The sequence below is a fragment of the Gossypium hirsutum genome, chromosome D08 (assembly GCF_007990345.1).
Source record: "Gossypium hirsutum isolate 1008001.06 chromosome D08, Gossypium_hirsutum_v2.1, whole genome shotgun sequence".
In the NCBI taxonomy this organism is placed as follows: domain Eukaryota; kingdom Viridiplantae; phylum Streptophyta; class Magnoliopsida; order Malvales; family Malvaceae; genus Gossypium; species Gossypium hirsutum.
The window spans coordinates 41,759,183-41,767,336 of record NC_053444.1 but is presented as its reverse complement, the minus strand read 5'-3'; positions in this window follow the sequence as shown (position 1 = coordinate 41,767,336).

Below are 8,154 nucleotides of genomic sequence, written 5' to 3'. Positions count from 1 at the left end.
GGATTTAATTCACCAAGGTGGCAAGTAACTATGTTAGTTATACCAAGGATAGAAGGTGAGCAAGTCATGCAGGATTAAGATAAGGAAAAAGTCTGCTATGGAATAAAGAGGTTGAGAATACTCACCAAGAGACTTGGGAAGATAGGTTGGAAGGCCTCATTAATAGTGCATAATGGTAGGAAAAAATTAAGTAAAGGAAAGGGTAGAGTCCGCAAATATGGCGAGGCACTCAGTGGAACTGTCAATGTGGGTTGATAGCTGGAAAAATGGTCGGATGGAAATCACTAAACAATCTATCCACTAGAGGATAGGATCAGGTATAGGAAAAAGTCCACTACGACGGACTAAGAAAAATGTTTCCAACTAGCAGGGATTTTATTGTATAATTATTATTTATCCGAATCACTGGCAAGGTAGGGTACATTTTGTGTAATAAAGAAACTCATTAAGTTCATTTGAACTTACAGGGGACTGATTTGTAGATGTAGGAATTGCGGGTTAAAGAGGTTGATGAAGGACCAAGCCAGAACATGTTGAATCAAGGAATTCCATAGTAAAATGTCATGCACATAGGAAATGGATGCCTTTAGGAACTTCGCCAAGGAGGCGATTATGTTGTATTTATTTGGATTCCTAAAAGTCCGTAGTTGGTACAACAAACTTTATTTAGAATATATGTCTTTATTGTAAGTTTTGTAAATAGGTAATACAATTTGATTTTTAACTTAGTGAGATTTTAGTATGAACGATAACCCAGATAGGTTGTGATGTTCGCACCCAGGTCCGGCAAACAGGTCAGGTGGAGGCATTATATTCCACATCTTGATGATCAAAAACCAAAGCTCCATCTTCTCTTTGCAGTCCTCATATATGATTTGTGCGTTGTCTCTAAGACAAATAATTGTGGTAAAAATGTGTTTTTGGTTCCCATCTTCAACCAATTCACTCTAGCCCGTTACTCTCGATATGTTTCCTCTTTTTCTATCTCCATTTTAAGTTGTAGTTTAATATCTATCAACTCGACCAATGTCTCATCCGATATATCATGACCATCAAACTCCTCAAGTTTCCTAGTTAATACATTTTACATTTTTACCTCTTTTCATTTGATATTTTCAGCTCAAGCTTGCATACCAAAGGTAAGTGCCGAAAGTTGACGCATACAACCTCCTGAACTCTCTTCCCATAATCACCTTATTTCCCCCTCACACAAATCCTCTAAAGCCCACCATGCTTCAAAACGAAAATGTCTTTTTTTTCTTCCTAAATCGTTATGCTCTGTTTGAATAAACAAGGGATAATGATCCGAGAATTAGTTTGATAAATGACATAACAAAAAATCCAGGAAGAGTTGCATCCAGTCCAGTGTTGCTATGCCTTTTTCAATCCTTTCTTTGATATTTCTTTTCACCACATTACCCCTCTCCCACATAAACCAAGGTCCTGAATAACATATATCCCCTAATTGTTAGTCCTTCAATATCTTACGAAACTCTTCCATTCTGCCTTCACCCTTCGGTAATCCTCTCTTCTTTTTAGACGCATAAAGGATATCATTAAAATTGCCACCAACCAACTGTGGTAAATCACTACTCCTTCCTAGGGTTCGTAACAAATTTTACATATCAGCTTTGTCCCTTACATTAGGTGCCCCATAAAAACCAACAAACCTCCGTCATGGTTTCTCCTCACTCTCCTATATCAATGTGATTCTTAGAAAAACTTTTAAGTGTGACCAACTTCCCACCATTCCACCCAAGACTCAACCCACCACAAGTACCATCAGTAGGAATCTCAAAGCCATTCTGAAAACCACATCTCCTCTTAACTTTCTCCATATGACCAACATTAAGTTTTGTATCCATAAAGAAAATTTGGGAACGATATATTTTCAACACATGCTAAAGTCTTTGTATTGCCCACAGGCTCCCCAAACTGCAGACATTCCAACATAGAATCTTCATTTTGTCTGGTCGGCATGCCCACTGGCAGCTAGTGATATCTGTTGAGTATGAGTTGTAACACGCTCATCAGTGGCCTCTAACGAATCCTAAGCACTAGAAACATTAGAAACCCTTTTATTCGAACGATGTCTCTTTTTTCCTTCCATATTCTCAATCGGGTTATCTTCCAATTCAAATTCCATAGACACCTGACCCAGTCCATTAGAGGAGCCCACCTCATTAGAATCTTTTTTATTTGAAAATCCCTCCAAATTAATCCCCAATATAGGATTAATATTCAACCATGATTCTTTCCTTTGATTCATCCTTGAATTTTTCCTAAGCATTTCCCTATCACAATTATTTCTAAAAAAACTCGCATCTCTTTCTTTCCTCGGCCAGATATTGCTCACCGTTGTAGCTCTTCTCGGTTGAGCATCCCATCCCAACTCCATCTCCTTCATTCTGTGATTTAATCATACTGGGCAAAAATTATCACTTAACAACCACACAAGAAACAAAACAAAGGTTAATCTTTCATATCGAATTTTTGCATATATAAAATTTAATGAAGAGATCATTATTTTCTTTCATTGTTTCAAAGACTTTTGAATATCTAACTAGACTCAAATACAAAGAAAATTTTTAAAGCCCTGAGGTAATTGCTTCGTGTCATACTCCAAAAACTTGCCAATTTGGCTCATTACTGATTCTATGAAAAAACTCGGTGGTAAGTCGTGCACCTGTACCCAAAAATTAGAAAATACTAGCGTATTTGCATTGGATCTTCATCTTCCTTTAGCCGATGAATAACCAGGAGATGGTTAAGGTTCAAGGAGCTCCAATAATCACCCAGCTAATATCTAACTCGTTAAAAAACTTGAATAAAAATCGTTTTCCCCCTAGATCTAAAATTTGGACTCCCTCGAGAGGGTACCATAAAATAGCCATTGTGTTTCTCATGACCGAAAAATGAATCACACTTGCCGTAAAAAAATATCCTACCAAACAGAAATTATATGTTCTTTCGAGACTCAACTTCACCAGGTAGAAACCATGCCTCTTCTTATCCATCCTCTATTTTCAGATCCACTATTCTCCTTTCCATTTCTTGCTTAAAACATCGAAACAACAACCCACATAATCCACCACCGTAAGAACGATAGGAGAATAAATGAAGAGAGTGACTTATGACAATCCAGAACAACAGACAACAGACAAATCAAATATTACAAGAAAATTCAAAACAAGAGAATCAAGATAAAAGACATACCAAAAGGCAAACAAAATCGTACTACAAGAGCTGATTATAATTTATGAAGTTAAAAAAATAATATAAATGTTTAATAATTATTGCAAGATGAAATTTTCATATTATTTATTTACCATGATTGAAATTGATTCTTATTTCCGTATCAATGCAGAAAGTAAAAAATTGAGTTGTTGTAATTTAAATAGATTTTAAGGTTTGTAATATACAAATAAAAAATAGTAAATATAATAATTTACTATACTCCGTCATTATTATTATTATTTTAAAGTATTTAAAATACATCAATTCATATAACAGAGTATCTTTATTGTAATTATGTAATCTAATTATTTTTATAAACATGATATTATCTTTAATTTAATTTGAAAGTGTTTTTATTATTAAAACTAATTTAAGATTCACTAATTTATTAAGTATTTTTAAATTATTATAACTGTGTAATAAAAAAATTAAAACTAATTAATTCATTTTATTAGATGGAAATTTAATATATGGTATATTAATTTTCATTTCTAGAATTTCAAAATATTTTAAAATACATTAACCGACCTAATGAGGTAAAAAATGATAAAATTTTAAAAATAAAATAAAAATTATCGTTAAATAATATAATTATTTATTATTTTTAAAAAAAGTGTATAAATTTTCATCATCATATAATTAATTAAGTTTAGTTTTAGGAAATATAATTCATTTGGTTATGTAAATAAGAAGAATGAAGGACTGGTATAATTGTATTGTCAAATTACCATTTGAGAATGTGAGATAGAAGGAATTAATAAAGATTATGTTAAAACTTTAGGTTTACCTTAAAATAATTTAAATTTTTATTTTTAATTTCAACAACTGAACGGAATGGAATGGAATTCAAAGCTTGAAACATTTAATATTGAATCAACTTTTTTTTTACAATAACTACGGCACATATAGAAAAAAAACCCTAAACCCACCGTGCATCATTAATATCCTAAACCCTAAAATTCTTTCCACTCTTTTGTCTCCTTCTTTTCAGTATGTATAATGGTGGAAAACCTGTTCATTGATTGTTGTAAATGGAGAGAAGATATCTTGGTATTGAATTCCTGCATTTACATAGAAAAGATTTAATTTAAATAATGATATTTTAATCTTAGACAAATAATTTAAATACTTTCTTATGCTGATAGTGAATAATAGCAGATATCTTTGTGATGTCAAGCTGATATGGGACAATTGTTTATTACATTGTAATTTTGGCTGAAGTCCTTTTTTTCTCTATTACCGATAATAAAAGAGTTGTGCAAAATGATGATTGCAACAAAAAACGACAAGAATATAAGTATTAGAGAATTAATTCTGTAATTATAATTTCTTAATTTTTGTTGTAGTTCCTTAATTCTAGTATACTTCCTATTTATGTTGCTGAATTTGTGTATATATATACTCCTTCTTAATCAATACAAAATTAAGCCATTGTTTCCAATATTATACTTTATATGTTGAGGTTATAAGCAACAATAGACAAAAAAAAAAACGTGAAAGAACAAAAATAAGAAACTAAAAAAACAAAACAAGATGATTTCAGCACACTCATTTCATTTTTGGATTGTTAGCTTAAGTTACAAACAAAATAACAAATACTTAACAACTCCCACTAACAACATTGGAAATTGCATAACATTACTTGTACACTTTCATAAGCTGAAATCAATACCTGAACAAGAAACATATTAGCCAACTAATCTTATACATCATCAAAATAAGTCACAAATGAACTAGACTAGTTTGCATGTAACAAGAAAAAAATAGCTGCATGATTGTGCACCAAAATCCTTGTTGCTGCATTGCTGGCCAACATTCAACACTTCTCATTGGCCTCTATGCAACAGACACCAATATTTTTTCTCAAACTCTCGAACCTGGTAGTCCCATAGGATTAGTTAAAATGTCAGCAGATTGGTCTTCTAAACTACAATGAATCAGGTTTACTTCCTTTGATTGCTTAGCTTCCCTTAAAAAATGATATCTAATTTTGAAATGCTTTGTTTTGCCATGAAACATTGGATTCTTTGCAATTGAAATCGCAAACTTCTTATCAACCTTGATCTCTGTTGCTTCCCTTTGACTTACATTCAAATCACCTAAAAGCTTTCTTAGCCAAATGACTTGATTAACAGCCGCAACAACTGCAATGTACTTTGCTTCTACTATTGATTGTGCCACTATCTTTTGCTTCTTTGAGCTCCAACTAAACACTCTTGAGCTTAGAGAGAAAAAAAATACCCTGAAGTGCTCTTTATATCATCAACAAAACTAGCCCATCCACTGTTTTTTGCTTCTTCGAGCTCCAACAAAACACTCTTAAGCCTAGAAAGAAAAAATACCCTGAAGTGCTCTTCATATCATCAACAAAACCAGCCCTGTCACTGTCTGAATATTCAATTAGCTTGAGCTTTTTAGATTTCAAAAACTTTACTCCAAAATTAAGAGTTCCTTTGACATATCTTAATACCCTCTTAGTTTCTTTGAAGTGAGCTACATTACAATGATGCATAAACCTTGATAGAAGGCTGACTGCAAACATAATGTCAGACCTCGGTGCTGTCAAATAAAGCAAACAACCTACAAGGCTTCTATACCCCTTTTCATCCACTTTCTCATAGTCATCTTTGCTAGAAAGCTTTTCACCTTGTGCCACCGTAGTGCTAGTTGGTTTGCAGTTTTCCATACAGAACTTACTTAAAATCTTCAAGGCAAATGTTTGTTGATTTATAAAAATGGCTTGTTGAGTCTAAATTGCTTTCATGCCAAGAAAGTAGGTTATCTCCTCTAAATCAAACATCTTAAAAACAACTTGCATCTGCTTCTTGAACTCATCAATCAACTCTTTTTTACTACCAGTTACAAGCAAATCATCTACATACAGTGACACAATTAGCAAAGTCTCATTTTCACACTTTTTTACAAAAAAAGGTTGGCGCACTAATGCTTTTTTCAAACCCAAGGTTAGATAAATAAGTATCAATTCTATCATACTAGGCTCTTGGAGCCTGTTTTAAGCCATACAAGACCTTCTTAAGTTTGTAGATTTTGATTTCCTCTCCAGCCACTTTGAACCCTTAGTTATTCACCAAAAATATCATCAAGAAAACCATTCAAAAAAGTAGATTTTACATCTAATAGATGTATTTTCTACTTCCTTTGAGCTACTAAAGCAAATAAGATCCTTATGGTGTCTAACCTTGCAACTAGTGCAAAGGTTTCTAAAAAATCAACTCCATATTGTTGGCTGTAACCCTTCACAACTAATCTTGCCTTGTGCTTATTTAAAGACCCATAAACATTGTACATAGTCCTGAATATCCATTTCACACTAGTGACCCTTTTTTGGATTGGTCTATTAACCAGTTCCCATTTATCATTTTTGTGTATCGTGTCCATTTTTGTTTCCATAGCTTCTTTCCAAAAGACTTCTTTGGCAGCTTCCTCAAAACTTGAAGGCTCTAAAACAACTAGATCACATCTTTGATAAATGTCAGTGATACGCCTTGTTCTTCTAACAGGTATGGCATTAAACCCTTCATCAATTTGAACTTCATCTTCAACTGACTGTAGATCTTTTTCTTGCTTATCTTGTTTAAGTAAAATTGTATTAGTGTCATCCTATTTCCATCCATTGCTCTCATTGAACTTCACATCCCTACTCACAAAAATCTTCTTGGTGGAAGGATAACAAACCCCATACCCTTTCTTCGTACTGCTATAACTAACAAAAATTCCAAGCATTGACTTTCTCTCCAACTTACTTTTCTTCTCAGCTGGTACAAGTGCATAGCAAATGCAACCAAACACTGTCAAGTGTAAAGCAGATGGTTTGTGTCCAAACTAAGCTTCAAAAGGTGTCTTGCCCTTTACTACATTAGTTGGCAATCTGTTGAGCAGATATACTGAAGTATTTTCTGCCTCAACCCAAAAATTGTTTGGCAATTTTCTTTCAAATAAAAAACATCTAGTCATATCCAACATTGTTCGATTCTTTCTTTCACAAACAACATTCTACTGAGGTGTATAAATGTTGGTCAGTTGATGCTGAACTCCTGTTTCTTCATATAGTCTTTGAAACTTTTCTGATGTGTATTCAGTGCCATTGTTTGACCTCAATGTCTTGAGTTTGCAGTTGGCTGGATTTTCAACCATAACTTTAAACTTCCAAAATAAATAAGCTACTTTTGACTTTTGCTTCAAAAAATGCACCCAACAAAACCTTGTGCAGTCATTAATAAATAAAACAAATTACATGCTATCACTTAGAGAGGAAGTCTTCATAAGTCCACAAACATTAGTATGGACCAATTGAAGCTTATCATGAGCTCTCCATGCTTTGTTGACTGGAAATGGCAATCTGACCTGCTTCCCAAGTTGGTAGACCTCACAAACTTCACCTTTAACATCAACCCTAGACATGTCTTCAACCAGATCTAACTTATGTAGCAAACTGAGGGATTTGTATTTAACATGCCCTAGCATTTTGTGCCATAAACATGATTCATCAACTCAGCTAGCACAAGCCTTTAAATTTAGCTGATTTACATCTAGAATAAAACATCTATCAGCCATGGCCACTGTTACTAATTCTTGATCACATGAGTCTACAATCATACAAGCTTTATTTTTGAAAATAAGAGAATAGCCTTTCTATATCAGTTGACCAACACTAAGTAAATTTTGGTAAATTTCAGGTACAAAAAGGATATATGAGATTGTTTTGATACATGAGTGAGTGTCGATCATAACCTCTCCTCTTCATCTAGCTTCAATGAAATTTACATTCTCAATTCTGACTTTTGAAATAAAACTGGTGTCTATCTCCCTGAACATTCTTTCATCTGATGCAATATGATGTGTGCAGAGTTGATAAATTAACTATTTTTTAGAAGGGTTGTGATAACTTTCTCAACA